We start from the raw sequence: 21582 nt of genomic DNA on the forward strand, positions 1-21582 counted from the left end.
GCAATACAGCGAAAAAAATCTCAGATGAACATTGTGTGTCCAGGTAGAAGATGGTTTCCTGTATCAACAACAAACTCATCAGAATATATAAAAATGATAATTTGGTAATTGCTTTAGAGCTATTTTAGCCAACTTTTCAAACAAGCACCTTCATGCTCTCTCCCATGCTGCCCCTCACACTTGGGAGGAACTCGACATAAACATCCTTAAAACTACCTCATTATCTTCCTTCAAAAATTGGAAACAAAAACACACTTTACAAAGTTTAGGCAGAGGGTGTGCTGAGACCACTCCTTATCACAATGGCCAATGCTGTGATAGGGATAGACGCTCCCTATCATGACGGCCACTCCCCCATTGTTCTGTCTGTATCCATCTGTTATCTCTAGTCTGAGGTCTTTGGGGGCAGGGACTGTCTTTTTGTACTGAGCTTCTTCATGAGGTTTCTGTCCATGACTAGGTCTCCTAGGTGCTATGACAATACATATAAAATCACCACCCTATAATTAAAGACTGTATCATAATGTGATGTGATATATGCACAATGGGGCTGAACAACATTGCACAGGGAATTTAAATTTTGGGATTGTCCAACATTTAAGGGCTTGACTTAGCAACCTTAATAATGGCCTTTTAACTGAGGTTTGTGTGTGTGTGCGTGTGTGTGTACACACGCGCAATATCATAGTGAAAAATGGGAGGACTGTTTTTCAGCTGAAGGGATACCTAATAAAACTTCTTTTTTCCTCAGAACAGAGTGCATTAACTTGTGTTTTATGACATGTTTCTCTTTTTCTTTTAAACCTTAAAATGACATAATGGCTTGTTAGAAGCTGGAAATGGTTTCAGTTTAGCAACACCAGCTACATTATAAGGTTTTTGACCCCCCGCAGTTGAATAGTGGATACTGATTAAATTGCTTACGGTACTACTTCCCTTGTGAAGAGGAAAGAGGTTGTACTCTAAAAGCTTTAAGTGTTATAGTCAAGATCATTTGTATCATTTTGTTGTCACGCTGACTCTTATCCTTTCTATAATATATTGTTTTGTCGGTTTCAAAGCTATTGATTTTAATCAATCACAAAATGAGGCCCCAAAATTAATCAAAAGGTACAAAAAAGTAGCTCTTAATCATTGTTATTTCTTTGCTCAAAAGAATTTTGGTTTAGCTTTTGATCCATATACTTTAGGCAAACTAAACTTTATTTGCTAAGTTTTAAAAATAATCAGTGTTATGCACAATATTTACAGAAACAAAATGACAACATTATAAGTTACAACATTTCCCCACAACATGGAGTAAGGTCATCTCTCATCGGATGATGTAATGGGCAATGTTTACTAATACCTAAATTACACTTCTGCAGATTTTTGGCATACCTATGTGAGACAGCCTGTATTTCACACTAAAGGAGATAGTATACAGCAAGCATTAGACCTATTTAGGGGGATAGAGTTTTAGAATAAAGTCTATACATTCCAAATCTACTCAAGCAAAATGTGATAGTTTTTCAACATATTTTTCAAACTGAGGCACATGGTACAATATACGTAAGCCCACAGCTAAATGGATTAAATTTATCCTGTCAGAGTGCCAAGTGTAACAAGGCTGGCTGTAGCTAGATTTGGTAGGCTTGAACCGTGGAAGCACAGCACTGAAGTCAGAGTTGTTGATGGTCAGCAGTTCTGAAACCGAAGGCATTTATTTAGGTGGCCAGACATCTAAATCCAAATGTAATTTTGAGTACTCAAGTTGTAAATTTTTGGCCCAAGTAACTGACACATAGTGCACATACCTCATCTTAGTGAATGTGGGGAAATTTAAACACATTTTAGTTAAAGAAAAAAATCTATTCAGGGTACCACAATTTTTGGACAGATTTTCATTACAGTAGCAGCAAGCTAATGGAACATTAACTTTTTACAGGCAATCTCAAAAGGCAAATGGGTATTGCCAAACTAGTGTTTCTACTAAATTAAACAAGATCTCTCTTTCCCTATTAAATTGTCTCCTACAGGCTCTTAACCTGAACTTTCAAGTATCAGACATTTTAAATGTCTATATTAGTAAATATTCAGACACACACCCCCACACCCTAAGGATATAGCTACCGGTATATACATACACCTTTTTTTTTTTTTTTTTTTTTTTGCCAAAATTGAGGTTATTTTCCAATGTTACACTCTAGACTAACTATTCAGTATCACTGAGTGTTTTAAGTTAAAAATCTGCAGTGCATTCAGTTATGGGTTTTATTATGTTGAATAAACGGAACATATTACACATTCACTCCGTGGTTGTCAAACCCACAAGATGACAATAATCAGTTATAGTATTGCCACTCATGCAGATTCAATATATTTTTGTCCAAATGAAATAAAAAAGATACTTAAATCTAAAACTATTACTTTCTTTTATCAAAGAGATTTATGTTAGAGATCTGGGACCCGATTGAAACACCAACAAAGTCAGGAAGAGTCTGTCTGTTGACTTCAGTGGGCTTTGCATCAGGCCCTTAATTTTATTTTGGGCATAGATTCCCCAGAAGATTGCTTAATGTGGCTTGGCAGGGAGGAAGCAGAAAACTGTGGGAGCAGGCTAGCTAACCACCTCCTATCTGCCAAATAGCTGACTGGGGGCCTGCTCTCCCCAAGTCTGAAGCTGAATGTGAATTTTTGTGCCAATCAAGAAATTTGCTTCTCAACTGATGAATTTTCCTTCAAATTACAGTTTCTAAACACACTAATCCCTATGACATCCCTATAAACATCACTGAACCCATGATGCAACAGGCATATGCGCTCATCTATTATGCTTGTAATGAAATTGTTTTTTCCTTCAGAAAAAGCAGCAGTTCAAACGAAGGCAAGATCCTCACTTAATGTTCAGGAAGGTCTATTAATCTCACATTTCATTTTTAGTATTACTGACTGAAGCACTTTGTAAATGATAGATGTTTTCTCTTGACTATTATGGCATCTTGTAGTTCAAGTTTATCCGACATGTGAACCATTGTAATATGACCTTTCCTTGAATAGTACTTGCTTTCCCTTTATGGTATCTGTCATAATGAACAAGACATTTTCTAAAAAGGTGAATGAATTAAAAGTGGGTTGCTTTGCATGGTACTCAAATTGGGATATTTTATTCATTTATCCAGTAAACACACAAATTCATTGTAACCCTGCAGTTCCTGTTTTGTCCACTGAACAATCTTGATTCACTAATGACTGAAATTCTAGTGGTGCTCCAATAGGAGCTTGTTGAATAGATGCTTCAGAAAAACAAAAATAAGTATTGTTTATTAATTTAGTGATAGACCAAAATCAATAGCAAACACCTTAAAATATAAATTAAGCTCAGCTTTCGATCCAAAATTGGGCGCCTCCCTAGATACATTCATGTAGAGGGAAATTTATCTTTCTGCAGAAGGCTAGCCAAAGAATCAATTTAATCCTTTTACAATTATATATTTCCAATTACCTGTGTTTAACTTGCTTTTGCCAAGTTTAAGATGCATCAGGAAAAGATGTGTCTGCATTTAAAAGTGGTACTGCTTGACTATACTGGTAGTATTATCCCTTAGCATGAATGTGCTTATACTGGTCTAAAACTTATTCTTGTAGGGGAATGGGAATAAGTTAGATCGGTATAAGGCACCTTTACCAGTATAACTCTGTCCACACTAGGGGCTGTAATAATATAACTATTTTGGTGCAGAATCATGCCCCTACCTGATATAGCCATACTGGTACAAAAACTGTGTATAGACCAGGCTTAAAATAGCTTAATAGTACAATAACCCTTCCCCACATACCAGAATTTTAACTTTTTAAAAAATTCCTCCTAGCTGGAATCTCTCCCAATCAACACAGTGCATTAGTGCCACTGCTCCGATACAACAGGAGAGACATACAAACCAAATGAAATATTTAACTCAAGAAGAAGAATCTCTCAGCCACTAGCCTAAGGATCTTACCCTCACTCGTCATCTCCTTGAGCTACAAGGGTAAGAGCATTGAAATGACAACTGCTACTTCAAGTGTGTTTTTAATTGCAAGTCACGAGTAAACAAAATATAAAAAACAAAGAAGTAGAGACATGCACTATATGTAACACATCCTGGTTTCAGTCATTTATGACACTTAACTTCACTCACATAAAGTAGCTAGTATTACTTAGCTGCTCCTGAGCTACCAAATATTATCACACTTGTAAAGATAAATGTAAAGTTCAAAGCCGTCACACATTGCATACAAACATGACTATGTCAGTTATGCACTTGAGAGTGACATCAGTGGAACTGCAATGAATATACTCAATGGTGTGCACCTACTACACTGAGAAAATGGATTGCCCAACTAAACATATTAAAAGACAGCTGTTGTGAAACTTGAAGGAGCCATAGCTATATGGTATCATTGTGATTCTCCATGGATGACAGATACATTCCAGAACTCAGCCAGGAAAAGCCATTTATAAATGACTCACCTAGGAACTATGGAAACAACACGTCAGTTAGGGGCCTGGTTCTCCAAAGTTACTTGTATCATGTAAGCTGTGAATCAGGCCCGAGTAAGAGAGCAGTAAAATAGGATACAGAAAACTGTTTTCAACACTAAAAACCTCCCAATAATAAGGGCCTGGAGAATTCCCATAACACTCAATATAAGATTTGCTTATGTTTATCCCAGAAAATAAGCTACCAAGTCCATTTGTTCTATGGCATCTCCCTCATAGGAAAACATTTTGATTCTCAGCCATGGATAAAGTGTTTAAATTTACAGCAAAATAGCCGTAGTGGAGTACGTGCCACAGGGACCACATCCGCGTGGGTGCTCCAGCTCCTTACTTTTGATCGCCTGAGGTCATCTGTGGCAAATCTTTTCTTCTCAATAAGGAGCCAGAATCGTCTAGCGTTTCTAGAGCTCATACATTTTGGCTAGACATGGATATTTGTATATGCATTAGGCCAAAAAGTTAAATACTACCTAAGATATAATCCACATAAAAGTGCTCCACTCACCACAGCAACATCCCCTTGTGGCTGGGCCTGGGAATTCACTCTTTCCCTGGCTGGCACTCTCTTCTGTCAGTTCCTCACACTGTGACCTCTCTCTCTCTCTGCCTGCCTTGGGGTGTTACCTCTTCATGACTCAGACACCCAGCCAGGTCACTGTGTAGTCCCCTCCTTTCACATGCAACCTCAAGCAATCTTCTGTTCCAACTCTTGGTCCTGTGCCACTTTACCAATGGCTGGTAGGGGAACTGAGGCCTTCCTACTGCTCTGGGTTCCAGTGCTTTCTCTCCCCCGGATCTCTTCCTTGTCTTTGACCAACTCACTTTCCCTCTAGGGAGTAACTGCAGAACTGCTCCTTGGTGCCACTTCCTGCTCTCATTGGTGGCTTTATAATGCCATCCCAGCTCCTCCTCCAGCTAGGCTTCATCTGCCACTAGGCCCTATCAATCCCTGGATCTCCTCCAGGTGCAGCATCTTAAATTAGTTGGCTTCTTCTGGCTCACATTAACCTGCTCAGAGCTTGTGTCAGGTGGATCCCTTATCACAATGCAGTAGAAATATTTCTAGTTAGAGGTCACTGGAAACATAACAATGCTGGGAAAGTCCCCCTGCAGCTGGCACTGGTTTTTGTGGTTCCCCCCCCCTCCCCCAAATACTGGTTTTATGTCAGTTCTTTCAGACAATAAAACTCAACACTTAAACTTTAGGGGTGAAATACTGACCCCACTGAAGTTGATGGGAGTTTTGCTATTGACTTCCACAGGGCAAGGATTTCAACCTTGGTGTATATGATTTAAAGGGCCACTGCCACATACCTATGGCTCAGCACTTAGATTTTGCCAACAACTGTTTTATACAACTTATTAGAAAAATAAATTATTTTATGACTGATAAAAAGAAGGATTTTAATGACTTGTTTTAGTGTAGTATTGGACTAGTACATGAAAAGATCACAAAATGTAGTTTACGGTATACAGATAACCATGCAAGCTGAGTGAAGTGCAAAAAATACATAGTATATATGCTGGAAAGAAAATTCAATTAAAAATATATATTTTACTTTTTATGCCCAGCATTGTTATTGCTAACATGGTTAAGGGATTTTCCTTTTTTTCTTATTATTTTAATTTAGACTGCCTCTTTAAATATTTACTGTCACTGTGCACTACCAAGTTATATTTTGTACCTCCAGGTATAACAAAAGGAAAGGCTTGAAAACAGGGTTAAAACCAATCAGAAGGCACCCAGGCAGACACCTGCGGGATATTACTTTATTGCATTAGCTCTGATTATAAACACAAAGGTAACTGATGCATTGTAATAGAATCTTCTTGTGACCCAGACTAAGATTGTAAAATGTAAAGTCTCATACTGTGTTCATGGTGTTCACTTAAAAGCAGAAAAAACAGAGCTGCTTTTTCACTATCATCAGCAGAACTGCCAACCTTTCTCACAGGGCTTTCTAATCCTTTCTGGCACCTGAGGCATTTGAACAGTTGGTGGGAAGAACTGATGCTGTGATGAAGGGAGTCTCATTTCAAATTTACAGTCCAATCCCTCACAAAATCTGCCTATTCATTTTATGGCCTCCCTTGTTAAAATTCATTATTTAATATTGGCCTAAAAAATCACTGGCACAGTACAATACCTTGATCTTGAATTAGAAAGCAACCAGAGACAATGTATGGCATTTTTATACACCCGTTAAGGTAGCCTACTACATACTTAAAATGCCCTTTGTATGCTGCAGTGAAGCATAAAATACACTGTTCAACTAACAAGCTGTTTTATTTCAATATTTTTGTCTATGTACTTCTTTTTATAGATTATATTATGTCGGTTGCTAGTGAAGCAGAATACAAAGAATAAATCAAATGACTACTCCAGGTTTAGAAAATGGTTTCTATTTGAAATATCTAAACTCAAACCATTAACTGCTTTAAAACTTTTCATTCAAGTGTAAACTCTTAAAGCCCAGAAGGCAGAAGTATAATTTCACCTCAAATAGTGAAATAACCCACCAATACACCACTTGGGGAATTGTTACTCTCAGAATGTGGAAACCAAATCCACTGGGCTTGTGACCACGCTCCATACTTTCTCAGCTAGATGAGACTGGGGTCTTAAAACTACGTGAGGAGGTCTTGAAATTTTTCTCTTGTAACATAGGGCCATGGTATGGTATGGTTAGCTGCTACATAACAAGAGATTTATATTTTTACACACACACCCTTACATACATTTCTCTTTCACCCACTAAATCTATATCCTAATGTCTCTCTTTTTTATGTAGTGGTTAATGTTGGGGCTTGTTACCCAAAGTAGATTTGAGAGGCAGGTCAATCCACTTTTGCTATTGACAGTGAAACTTAAACAATGGCAAGTAACCATCTTGAATCTTCTTCTTAGCAGGAACACAACAATAAAAGTAGTTTTGTGGCTGATCTGCATCTGGCATGTTGTCTTACGTATGTGAAGTTTTCCAAGTTACAAGTTTAAATGAATAAACATATGGATCTTGAATATTCAATGTTGCTGGCTATCTGGCAGCATGAGTGCTAATACTCAGCTGCTAGTCAGTTTTTAATAAAACTTGCCAGAGGAAGAAGAAGGTGGAATCAAGGTGATTTGTTAGTTTATTTAAGTTGGATTATCTCCCTTCTTGGAAGCAGCAGCAGCACAAGCTCCAACATCACTTCCCATGTTTTTTTTTTTCCATTATGACCTAAAAAAACCCTCAGAACCCCAATTTCAGGTGAACAATCTGTGAAACTTTTATTTATTTTCTGTGTAGAATCTCCTCTCTCTCTTTTTTTAAAAAAAACCTCTCAGCTTTTATTAAAGGCAAAATTTCCAGGCTGACAAACGGCAAAGCATTAGCACTCATCCTGCTTCCAGATGCCCAGTTACTGAGGCAGACTGTTAAAATGGACTATTCAGTATATGGGCAGCCACATTGGCTTTTACTTTTACAAGTCAACATGGCTAAAGTAAAAGACTTGTGTTCGCTTGACAAAAGATCCGTACTGATTCATTCCTATTTGGGCTGGAGGTGTTTCACCTGTGAGTCTTTACAGATGACTTGTGGGGAAAGCTGAGCAGTGTTTAACTTCAGGGACAGCCTTATACTTTTTTGCAAGACTCCAGATTGCCATGAGAGGTGTGGCAGACATTGTGGGGGAAGAGAGATCAAATAGATTTAAGTAAGGGAGGGAGGAAGAGTCTGCCACCCTGTTGTTTTTTTAACCTCCTCCTCTCTGCTACTCAAAGGTGGGCTCAGTGTATTAGCGTTCTTAAGACTTCCTGCTGATGAATAGAGCTGTGTCCAACTTTCTAAAGGCCTCGTCTTCTTTGCTACATGAATCCATCAAGTCTCTCTTCATTCCAATCATGCGGCATCTGTGCAAGAGCAGTGACATCCTCTCCCCCACACCACCCCAAGTCGTACCTGCAGAAGGAACAGTCTGGAGTAGGAATGGTAGCACCCCTGCCTCAGGTCACCAGCAAAGATCACAGGGTGATTTGACATTATTTCCCACAAAGCACACCGCTACTGAGTATATCTTTGGTTGACTCCTCCTTCAGAGAACAGCAAAACTAGAAATCCATTTCTGTTTAATTTTGCAGTGTAACTGAATCACAGGTATGTGAGGTCCTACTGCGTATCCTAAAATAGCATCAGTTATGTAGTGAGATAGGTGTGTTTACCAAAGATTAAATTTAGATATCTTCTAAATTAGAAAGTTAAAGCTATATTTTAAAAAGAAATTATAGTGTATATTACCATAAAATGTCCAACAAATGAAATTAAAACATGCAAATTAAACCCTACACTGGGTCATAACTTTCATAAGTTGGTTTGTTATGTTTAACAAATACTTTAATTTCTTATGTCCTTGTAAGGGAGCTATCTGACACACCAAAGTATGGTTAGTAATAACTATTAAGAGTTAGGGTTACTGGTACTAGTCCTATTAATTTGTCTCATAGGATGATGGGATGTAAAGTTTCCCAGTGTTCATTCCTCTAGTTTCTACATTGCTGCGTAAAGTTATCAGATTCCAAGAAGTTTAATGATATTTTGGTGAGATTATGTGTAATTAAATTATTTTTGGTACTTGTAGGCTGGTGAAGCAACTCCCAACTACACACACACAAGAAGGGGTAGCGGGGGGACAGAAACCTCCCCCCCATACCCAAAGAACACAGCATCAATTATGACACGTTTCAGAGTAACAGCCATATTAGTCTGTATTCGCAAAAAGAAAAGGAGTACTTGTGGCACCTTAGAGACTAACATGCTCAAATAAATTGGTTAGTCTCTAAGGTGCCACAAGCATCATTTATATCACCAAGGAATAGTTAAAATATCAGCACTGTAACAATAAATAGCCTCTACGATGGGATTTCTAACCTAGACCCAGAGCTGTGGGTTCAGAGCCCAGGTTTCCCCCGGGCCATATCTCCTTTCCTGTTTCCTTGACTAAATGCCTTATTACCTCTAGCGGAGACCCGTCAGAGGGAGGCTGCACCCCTGAATTATTCTGAATTAGGCTGTAAAAAGGATTTCTGAATCTGTAACAATGAGCAGTTTTTATTAACTGATCATTTGTTGAGCAATGTTGTAATAATCGGACCTATAAATTTATCCTAATTGTGAGTTTAACTGTAAAAAGTGAGCATAAATTCATAAGATATCACAATAACGTACAATAACATATGTTGAATGGGAAAAGGTGCAAAAGAGAGACAGACTAAATTAGTCAAAACAAAAAGGTCTACTGATATAAGGCAAGGACTGGACTATGTTAAGATCATGCCAAGTAAACAAGAAGAGTGAGAGACCAAAAATCAATGAGCCAAAATTGGTATGTCAGAAACTGCTTAATAGGTGGCAAAATAATGAGGGGATGGGTTATTCCCTTTCAGTGGTCCTTAAGAAAGAGGAGAAAAAATTCTACTGGAGTGAACTTTACCATCATGGCTGCCACCATCTCCTGGCACTCCAGACCTTTTTTGTCCTAATCCTGAGACACAACCTGACCAAACTGGGCCAGAAAGAGGAACTCAGGTGACAATGCCACCTCCACCAGGTCTAGCTGAATCCCAAACACCACCTAAGACATGAGACTGTTTCCGCCCCGCCCCCATCCCACGTGTCCTTTTCCTTCCCCAACTTTCCTATTTCTTATCCCTCTACTTTTTCCTTCTGCATAATAAAAGTCTGGTTTAGGTAACCATTATATATTTTACAACACTGCTGTAAGCCTGTGATGAGAAAGAGGCAGCTAAATGCAATACCCTAAACAAGCTGATGCTGGTACAAGTTTGCCAGGCAAACTATGTGCTATGCCTATGTTTTTCCAGCAGCAAGGTTCCAAGTGAAAGTCAACACCAGAGACAGAAGCTAGATTTTCTATCTTTGCTATTCTTTTTTCTCTCCCCTTTTGTGCATGTTTGTCTTTTTTTGCCTTCTTAGTAAACAGTTCGGACTTTAAAAACAACAGCAGTAACAACAGCTCCAGCCCATCTCCACTAAGTTTTCGTTTCCCCCAAAGGAGAGTTATTACCATCTTTAATGCCACCAAAAGGACTGTCAGGAAAGGGGGTCTGGTTCTTTCTAAAACTCTTTACAGCTAAAGGGAAAGGGAACAAAGGATGTTGTTAAAATAACAGTCATATTTAATACTTTACATTTCAAATTCGTTAACTGTTTTTCTTCTTTTATCTTTTATAAAAGATTAAAAGGATTTTTGATGGTGTGTTCACAATGGTACTAAGCAGGCTGAGGTCTATACCCTGTTATAGTCTTGGCCTTCACTACATCCTCTGGTAAGGAGTTCCACATGACTGTGCGTTGTGTGAAAAAAATACTTTCTTTTGTTTGTTTTAAACCTGCTACCTATTAATTTCATTTAGTGACCCCTCGTTCATGTATCATCAGAAGGCGTAAATAACACTTCCTTATTTACTTTCTCCACACCCATCATGCTTTTGTAGACCTCTATCATATCCCCCCTTAGTCATCTCTTTTCCAAGATGAAAAGTCCCGGTCTTATTAATCTCTCCTCAGATAGAAGCCGTTCCATACCCCTAATAATTTTTGTAGCCCTTTTTTTAACCTTTTCCAATTCCAGTATATCTTTTTTGAGATGGGGCGACCACATCCGCACACAGTATTCAAGATGTGGGCATATCATGGATTTATACAGAGGCAATATGATATTTTCTGTCTTATTATCTATCCCTTTCTTGATGATTCCCAACATTCTGTTCGCTTTTTTACTGCCGCTGCTATTGAGTGGATGTTTTCAGAGAACTCTTCACAATGACCCCAAGATCTCTTTCATGAGTGTAAACAGCTAATTTAGACCCCATCATTGTATATGTATAATTGGGATTATGTTTTCCAATGTGCTTTACTTTGCATTTATCAACACTGAATTTCATCTGCCATTTTGTTGCCCAGTCACCCAGTTTTGTGAGATCCTTTTGTAGCTCTTTGCAGTCTGCTTGGGACTTAACTCTCCTGAGTAGTTTGTATCATATGGAAATTTTGCCACCTCACTGTTTACCTCTTTTTTCAGATCATTTACTCCATCCAAGAGAGTAGTTGGTAGCATACTTCCCACCCCTCTTATGGAAATTCTTTCTTTCTTTTGGCTCTCACAAGTGCCATGCCTACCACTTCATAGAGCTCACCACTCTCATCACCATCTCTGAAAAGCTTAAGGAGCCTAGCTCCAAATCTATTTGAAAAGCCTTTTGGGTAACATCAGAAACTGCATTCCACAACCTGCATAGAGACTCACTCTCTAGCAGGAGCAAGGAAGGAACAACTTTCACAGGGCATTTGAGGCACCAGTTGGATTTTTCAGGGTTCATTTGGTTTAATTTAAGTCACCACATATATGCTATTTAGGATTTTATATTACACTAGTCTATCTCAGGCATGCATCATTAGATACTACTTTGATTTTGGCTGTTTGAAAATTTTCATTGTTTTATCAAAGTGAGGGACAAATGATTAATAAAGAAATTGAATGGGCTGCTCATCTTTCCCAGGTACCTCCTCCATTTCAGGCTGCAATTTTATTTCACAAACACTTCCAGACTTTATCATTTCCAAGTATATCATATGTCTCATCCCATTCCACCTGCCTTTCCATTTTATGGCATTTTTGACTTCTTTTACAATGGTATGGAATATAAATTCCTCCCCATTCTTTAAAAAAAGAAAAGGAGTACTTGTGGCACCTTAGAGACTAACCAATTTATTTGAGCATGAGCTTTCGTGAGCTACAGCTCACTTCATCAGATGTATATCGTGGAAACTGCAGCAGACTTTATATATACACAGAGAATATGAAACAATACCTCCTCCCACCCCACTGTCCTGCTGGTAATAGCTTATCTAAAGTAATCTTCAGGTTAGGCCATTTCCAGCACAAATCCAGGTTTTCTCACCCTCCACCCCCCCACACAAATTCACTCTCCTGCTGGTGATAGCCCATCCAAAGTGACAACTCTTTACACAATGTGCATGATAATGAAGTTAGGCCATTTCCTGCACAAATCCAGGTTCTCTCACTCCCTCACCCCCCTCCAAAAACCACCCCCATACACACACAGACTCACTCTCCTGCTGGTAATAGCTCGTCCAAACTGACCACTCTCCAAGTTTAAATCCAAGTTAAACCAGAACATCTGGGGGGAGGGGGGATAGGAAAAAACAAGAGGAAATAGGCTACCTTGCATAATGACTTAGCCACTCCCAGTCTCTATTTAAGCCTAAATTAATAGTATCCAATTTGCAAATGAATTCCAATTCAGCAGTTTCTCGCTGGAGTCTGGATTTGAAGTTTTTTTGTTTTAAGATAGCGACCTTCATGTCTGTGAAGAATGTCCCCATTCTTTGGAGTTGTTGGTATCTGCTGCAGAGGTTCCTTTTCCAGCAGGATGATCACGAACTTTTCATGTATATTCAAGCCACCTATTTCTTTTTATTAGTCCAATGTGTAAATTGCTTTCCTATAAATCTTCCTTATTTTGATATATGTAGACAAATGCTATATGAGAGTCTGCTACATGTTAGCATTTGATAGTGGTCTGTGCTCAATTAAAGGGCATATGGTACACTTCTGTCATTGTCTTTATCAGTGGTCTAAATCAGACCCTTTTAACACTCTTTCATTCTGTTTAGTATTCCTTCTAGCATCTGTTCTGCATCAGAAGATTATTGTGCCATCTGCATATAGTGGCATTATATTAGAAGGTAGTGTTCTCTGATGTTGGTGGCAAAGCGTTCAAAAGAAAATCTGATACAAAAGGCCAAACTGGGCCCAGGCCTGCAAAGATGAGCAAAGTGGCAGGGATAAAGGTGCTAGAAGCCTGCCTCACAATTCTGTTTCAGTTCAGAGCCAAAGGACAGTTCTTACACTCAGGGAGCTGAAGGACTGTACCGTAGCCACATCCACAGAGAGGACTGACAGAAGTAGTGTGGGTCATGCCTCCAACATATGGGAATGCACACTGTCACCTTTCTGTGGGTATCCTAGCGTCTGTGCTTTCCTTACACTTCAGGATGTATTGTTTCTGGATTCTTGCTGGGACCCTGAGTTTCCAGACCACCCTCTGGTACAGGTTGTAGCTCAAACCCACTGTTCAGCCCAAAAGGATAAAGAGAAGCTTCCCCTATCTGGTTCCTCTAAACAATTCAAATAGATCTGAAATTAATTTGTTTATTTCAGTTACATTTACTGGTTTAATATATTATAACTATGTCCATTTAATTGCTTTGGGACCTTTAGTAATAAGTACAAGTAGAGTTCCATGTATCAAGAATGGCAATGCAGGGAGTGGAAATGGTGTTTTGTTCCTCCCCCTACCCACTCTATCACAGAACAAGAGAAATGATTCAAAAGATCATCTAGTCCAGAACCCTTCACTGAAGCAGGGATATGTATTATCTAGACCATTTGTCTAACACGTTCTTAAAATCCTCCAATGATGGAGATTCCACAACCTCCCTAGGTAATTTCTTCCAGGGCTTAACTACCCTGACAGTTAGGAAGTTTTTCCTAATGTCCAACATAAACTGCCCGTGCTGCAATTTAAGCTCATTACTTCTTGTCCTGTCCACAGCGGATAAGGAGAACAAGATATCACCCTATTCTTTATAACAACCTTGTACATACTTGAAGACTATTCTCATGTCTCCCCAGTCTTCTCTTCTCCAGACTAAAAAATCCCACTTTTTTCAACCTTTCCTAATATGTCATATTTTCTAGACCTTTAATCATATGTGTTGCTCTCCTTTGGACTTTCTCCAATTTTGCCCACATTGTTCCTGAAGTGTTGTGCCAAGAACTGGACACAATACTCCAGTTGAGGCCTTATCAATACTGAGGAGAGTGGAAAAATTACTTCTCATGTCTTGCTTTCAACACTCCACTAATAGATCCCAGAGTGATGCTTGCTTTTTTTGGCAACAGTATTTATTGTTGACTCATATCTAGTTTGTGATCCACTATGATCCCCAGATCACTTTCTGCACTACTCCTTTCGAGGCAGTCATTTCCCATTTTGTACGTCAGCCATTGATTATTCCTTTGGAAAGGCAGAACTTTGCATTTGTCCGAATTGAATTTCATCTTATTTACTTCTGATCATTTCTCCAGTTTGTCAAGATCATTTTGAATTCTAATGCTGTCCTCCAAAGGACTTGCAACCCCTCCCAGCTTGGTATTGCCCCAAACTTTAGAAGTGTACTCTCTATGCCATTATCCAAATTATGAAGCCAGCTTGCCTGGGATGTACTACATGAGATACAATGCTCTCAATATTTGATAATATTTAGCATAAATGTTTATAAGAGGTGTGCCTGCATCAGCATTGGGTTTCAGTAGAACTATAATCAATGCTTCACATAGCTTAATAAGGAAGGCATCAGTCTGCATTTTAAGAAATTAAAATATTCCAGACAAATATATCACTACTTGTTCACTGCAGGCTTTGTTAAAAAAATAAATACATCTGCATACCATGCATCCAGTCTAATGATTTCCATGCACACGGTGAATTTATGGCATCATTTACTTCGTTCTGCTATCCTCTCATTCAAGATCTTCTCTCTGCTGTGTACTGACTTTGACAGGTTAATGTATTCTTCTTTTGTGCTGTTACACTTCTTATGGGGAGAGGGTTCCCCTTTTCCTCTCTGTGGCAGGAACATTTTACTCTTTTGGTTATGGTTTATTTCCTTTATTATACTGCTTGAAGAAGGAGGATGGTCCCTTGATTAGCATGCTAGTATGGGACTCTTGGACACCAAATGTTCCCACCAAAGATTTCCTGTGTGGCATTGTATCACAATCTCTCTATGGCTCAGATCCTCATCTGTAAAATGGTGATACATAACAATTCCTCACCTCACAGAGGTGTGGTGAGGTTGAATACACTGAAGATTGTGATTAGCTCAGATACTACAGTAATGATGGGCATATAAGTACTCATGGTACAGTTTTTAATCGCTCCCATTTTTTTTTTTTTTTTACATCTCAGAGCTAATTATGGGATTACATATTCTGAGTGGGATTTTCACAAGTACTCACCATTGGACTCATTGCTCCCACTCCCCATTTTTAACTCACATTTCCACTACAACCTTCACTTGAGCTTCCTTATTATTCAAAAAAGGCTAGGCTGTCATGCCCAGTCCCAGCACTTCTCAGACACACCTTCAATTTCTTGGAGAATGTTTGAGGTTTTTTTAAATCATATCCACATTTACTCTCAAACCTGTGAGATTTAAGTTACTTAGATGAGCCATCTTCTTTCCCCCCACCCCCCAGAGGTATTCAGTCTTTCTCCTCATATGCCCAGCATGGCACATTTTCTGCCTGACAAAAGGAGCATGTGGTCAGAGTTCTGCTCAACTATGATCTTAAATGCAAATAGTAATATTGGGGGGGGATGCAATCAGTGCCCTCGTTTGCAGTTTTACCAGTGAAATTTGATGCCTAAACATGTTAACAAATCTAAAAAAAACCTACTTGTAGTTGTCTGTTAGGCCAAAATATTTTACAGCTGACCTTCCTTCCTACTCTCCATCTCCCCCCCCTTTTTTTATGCAGTACTAGAGCACCATATGTGGAGAAGGACTGTGCAAAATTTCTGTTATAAAATCCAAACTAGCCTGTTCTTGGGCTTAATTTGATGAAACTCCATCCTAGTAAGTGAAAACTGATAACTGGGCTGAGCTTTAGGGCTTTGCAGTTGCAAATTCCTCTTCACACTTGTCTCCCAGCCATTGTCCCCATTAATGAGTCCAACTAATGAAGTTTTCAGAGGGGCACTGCCTAATACCTTTTGTTCTGCCCTACAGTAAGTCCTAGGGGAGTTTGGCCAAAAAAGGGACCGATAATCTCTTTCTTCTTTTGCCTCTTCAGTTCTGCAACTCTCCAATTCTCAAAGGAGGCTTCTCAGGGTGAGGCGGCCATCCACACTCCCCATTCTGCAGAAAAGGGGCAAGAAATATCCTATTCCTGATAATGCTACCTATCTGGACTCCTTATTAATATGCACCTCACAAGCCTTTGTGGGATTTCCAAAGTGAGAGCAGTGCACAGCTTTGCAGAATTGATGCAAGTGTTTCTTCTTTAACACCTTCTCATTGTGTTTATATTTTATTTCCCATCAATATAATTACTTTCTCCAAAAGGGAATTGATTTCATTTCTTTTTTTCCCCCATTACTTTTCTTTATTGCAGTACTTAGAACACTGTGGGCCACTATAGCCTCTGATTCTTCCTATTATTCACTACTGTCACGCAGCAGAAAGGATATTCCTCCATCCAAATTGCAATTCCTGTGTCCCATCCTACATGCCCCTTCAGTTTGTATTTGTGTTGTCTATTTTTTTCTTGGTTTAGTCTTCTCCTGCATTGGTTACTGAGATATCCCCATTCTATCCTACAGCAATAGTTTATCTCACTGGGTAAAAGTTTAGCGATAAGGCAGAACTCTATCTAACCATTCTCACTAATATTACATAAATGAGACCAACACATGCTATTATTTTTAATGAAAAATCTTCCGTTGAAGATCTCTGCTAAGTCTAGAAACATGTCTGGTGGCTCTGGTCCAGGAAAATCCACATAAACATTCATAAAGATGCTGTAAGTCTCCCTTTAACACTAATGTTTTTACATTGTCACATCTTTGTATTTTATAGAAATGTCTTTCATTTTATTACATATATTTCATATCAGTATAAAAATGATTTATATCATTTTCAGTTTTTGGCAGTTCATCAGCTTTTCATGATGAAGTTACAGTGCAATAAATATCCTTGAAAATCTAAGCTGTCAAAATTTACCAGAATATTTCTAAAGGCAGCTCAAAAATTAGATGAAATACTAGATGTACAACTTCCCTTCTCCCAAAAATATTCTTTTTGACTAGACAGCTCAGATTTACCTTCTTACTTGTAAGATCCTGTTTTACAGGGAGACAAATCCTCTAATTCTCCAACTTTTACATCTAAACATATTCTGATACACATTTTAAGGACAAGTGTATATTTAAATGGCAGGAAAGGTAGAATGTCCCACAAATACATCAACTTGAAATATTCTAACAACAAAATCAACAGAAAAATAAGTATCCTAATATATATTTTGACTATATTGCATTTATAAAATTTACTATGTTATGAATTTTTGTCCTAAAAAGATTGTCAATTATGATTAATAACCCCCTTATAATTAATTCAAAATTTTATTACAATCCAACTTTTATAACTTTAAATATAATAATGCTGGCCATGTCAGGGCAAAGAATACGTCTAGTCATTAATTTTACTTGTATCACTCCTCAGCCCTCAAAAAAAGGCAATAAAAGGATCCCTCCTTAGAAATCAGGCTAGCCATGGCCACACTCATCTCCATAATAGCACAATTTCCAATTCACGCCTCATTTTCATTAATGTTGCTGGCCATAAATTTTTAAGCATATGATAAAAAATTTCTGAAGCGGCATAAAACTAGCATGAAGAGGGAGTTCATTAGTATGTGACTCTAATTAGAAATTCCATATTAACTTCCCATTTCTACTTGTGCATATCCAATAACAGCAGCCCTAATATCCTATGTATCAGACCCATATTCGTTTTGAGAGCTCTTGTTTCTCTGTACTCCTTTTTTATTTTTAAACCATCTCTGTTTCCCTTGCTATTGAATAAGTCAACAGACAATTGTATCACAGCAGTGCCTTTTGTGTCACAAATTATCCTGGAGAATTGTGAGAAGCTACCAGCACAATGCTTTATTAATGATACCAGATCATAAAAAGAGGAGGGAAATTGCTGACTCCAACTCTTTTCTAATGTTGGGTGATAAAAATGCTACTTCAGGATTCAGAAGGTTAAGTTCTAATGTATATTTTGAATGGAGTGTGCTGAAATAATTGCCTCATAAAGCAATGCATTGACCAGCCTGCTAATGGCTGCATAGTGCAAAACTCAGCAAAGAGTGCCAAGCTTACTGGAAAAAATGCTGTGACACTACTTTTGTAGATTTCCATATAAAGTTCACTTTTCTTCCCCCACTTTTTTAAAAAATTTGTAAAGATTGTATCACAAGAACATTCCCAAACCTGACCAAGTGATCATTTCCGCTGAATGGATACTTCTGGATAGATTAGGTAGATAACACTAAAGGATCAAAGAGTTCACCTCCAACGCAAAATTAAAAAACAAATCAAAATAAAAATAACCTATCACTAACTACATATCACTTGCATTAGTCTAGTATCTTATTTCTTCTAGTTCCTGCTTCCACCAACAAAAGATTCAATTCAATTCCTTAGTACAGTGATAGCAGACAGTGTATCTATTGCAGATATATGCACATGCCTTTAGAATGTGAATTATATTCTGATTTAAGAACTACAAATAAATACTAAGAGTAATGAATAAACTTCACATGCCTGAACTGCAAAAGTAGGCCCCAAGACAGCAAAGCCTGTAAGCCTTTGCCTATGTTTAAGTGAGAAATAGAATAAGGACAATGGACTACAAAAAATAGACTTTAATAAACTTCGAGAACTGGTAAGTAAGGTTTCATGGGAAGAAAATCTAAGGGAAAAAAAGAGTTTAGCAGAGCTGGAAGTTTCTAGAGACAATATTAAAGGCACAATTGTAAACTATACCAATGCAAAAGGAAAGATAGGAAGAATAATAAGAGGCCAATATTGCTCCATCAGGAGTTCTTTAATGACTTGAAAAATCAATCCTACAAAAAGTGGACACATGGATAAATTGCTAAGGAGTAGTAGAAAAGTATAGCATAACCATGTAGGAACAAAATCAGAAAAGTTAAGGCACAAAATGAGTTACACCTAGCAAGAGACATAAGAGAATAAGAAGTTCCTTAAATACATTAGGAGCAAGACAAAGACAAAGGAAAGTACAGGTCTTCTACCTAGTGTGAAAGGAGAGCTAATTGACAATACCAAGAAGCCTGAGTTGTTTAATACCTATTTTGCTTCACTCTTACTAAAAAAGTGAATACTGGCCATATACTCAACACAATGAATATTAACAACATGGGGGAAGAAACACAAACAAAAATAGGGAATTAAAAGGTTAAATAATATTTAGATATATTAGGTTGTATTCAAGTTAGCAAGTCCTAATGAAATTCATCCTAGGATACATAAGGAAATAGTTGAAGCAATCTGGGAACCATTATCAATTATCTTTGAGATCACATGGAGGATAAGTGAGGTCCCTGGGGACTGGAGAAGGACAGATGTAATAACTACCTTCAAAATGGTAAACAAAGAGGACTGGGAATTTATAGACCAGTCAGACTAACTTTGATACCTGGAAACATTCTGGAATAAGTTATTAAACAATGGATTTGTAAGCACCTAGAGGATAGTAAGGTTACAAGGAATATCCAGCATGGATTTGTCAAGAACAAATCATAACAAACCAACCTAATTTCCTTCTTTGATAGGGTTACTGGCCTAGTGGATGGAGAGAAGCAGCAGATGTAATACATTAATTTTAGTAAGGCTTTTGATACAGTCCCACATGATGTTCTCATAAGCAAATTAAGAGAATATGGTCTCCTAAAGTCTGTAAGATTGCAGTTTAGCTCCTCTAGGCTTCAGGCTTAAGGAGACTTGACATGAGTGGGTGACCCAGGAATGATCCTATGCCAGTAAGGTAATACATAATTACAGTACAGGATATACCAAGAATACCAGGAAAATATGTCTTAGTGTACCCATCTAGACTGCAGTGTGCCTATTTAGACTGTAAGACACCTGATTGTAACATCATGAAAAGTTCTGCTCTGACCGCAGGTTACTGTGGGAACATGATTATGTTAATGAGATGTTAAAAAGAATAAAGGGAACTAAGAGGACAACCTATGAAAAGTGGGGCACTCCAAGACTGATGGGTTGTCGAAGTACAGATGAGGAAATGGAGGTTGGGACCTGCGTGCATATGCATAAGGCGGTAGGCGTGGTCATAACAACAAGAGAAAAGGGTTCCCTAGTATGAATATAGTGGAAGATTTTATTGGGAAGATCCCAGCAGGAACCACTCCTCTATTATGACCACCTGTTGAGAGAGCCAGATGACCCTAGAACAGAGATCTCAAACTCAAATCACCAGGAGGGCCACATGAGGCCTGAGGGCCGCATCACTGACCCCCTCCCCCTGCTGTCCCTGGCCCTGCCCCCATTCTGCCCCTTCCATGAGGCCCCACCCCTGCCCTGTCAGCGCCTGGGGCCAGTGCCAGCCACCGCATGGCCAGTACCCGGGGCTGAGCGGCTGGAGCCAGGAGTCAGCGAATGCCGCTGCGTGACAGCAGTCAGTGCTCACTGCTGCGTGGCCAGGACCAGGGGTCGGCACCTGGGGCCAATTCCCGCCACCCCGGGGCTGGAGCCTGGGAACAGAGCTGTGGGTTGGTGCCTGCTGCCATGCAGCTGGGGTAGGGGATCAGTATCAGGGGCTGGGGTCGTACGGCTGGACCCCAGGGCCAGTGTAGATCCAGAAGTGGGGGCCAAAAGCTGACTGAAGCTCTGCCGCTGGAGCCAGGCCTCAGCACCTGCTGCCCTGCATCCAGAGCCAGGGGTTGGCACCCAAAGCCCCGCGGTTGGAGCCCACAGCAATGCAGCTGGGACTGGAGGTCATTGGCACCTGGGGCCAGCGCCCACCACTGCATGGTCAGAGCTTGGGACTGGAGCGGGGGCCAATGCCTGCTGCCACACACATTAAACCAGGGGCTGAAGCCTCACAGCTGGAGGCCAGGGCCATGTGGCTGGAGCCAGGGGCTGGGGGGGCGGTGTCAGTACCCTTTGCCCTGTGGTCAGAGCCTAGGGCTGCAAGGCCAGGCTCCTGAAGTCTCACCACAGGAACCTGCTGCTGAAACCCCCTCCCCTGACGGTGGGTCAAGAACTCACCTTGCTCCTACAGCGTTGTGCCCCCACCTCTCTCCAGAGGCGGTGCAGCATGCCGCATCCAGGAGCAACAAGGAGAGAG

Source organism: Eretmochelys imbricata, chromosome 10, assembly GCF_965152235.1.
Source record: "Eretmochelys imbricata isolate rEreImb1 chromosome 10, rEreImb1.hap1, whole genome shotgun sequence".
NCBI lineage: Eukaryota > Metazoa > Chordata > Testudines > Cheloniidae > Eretmochelys > Eretmochelys imbricata.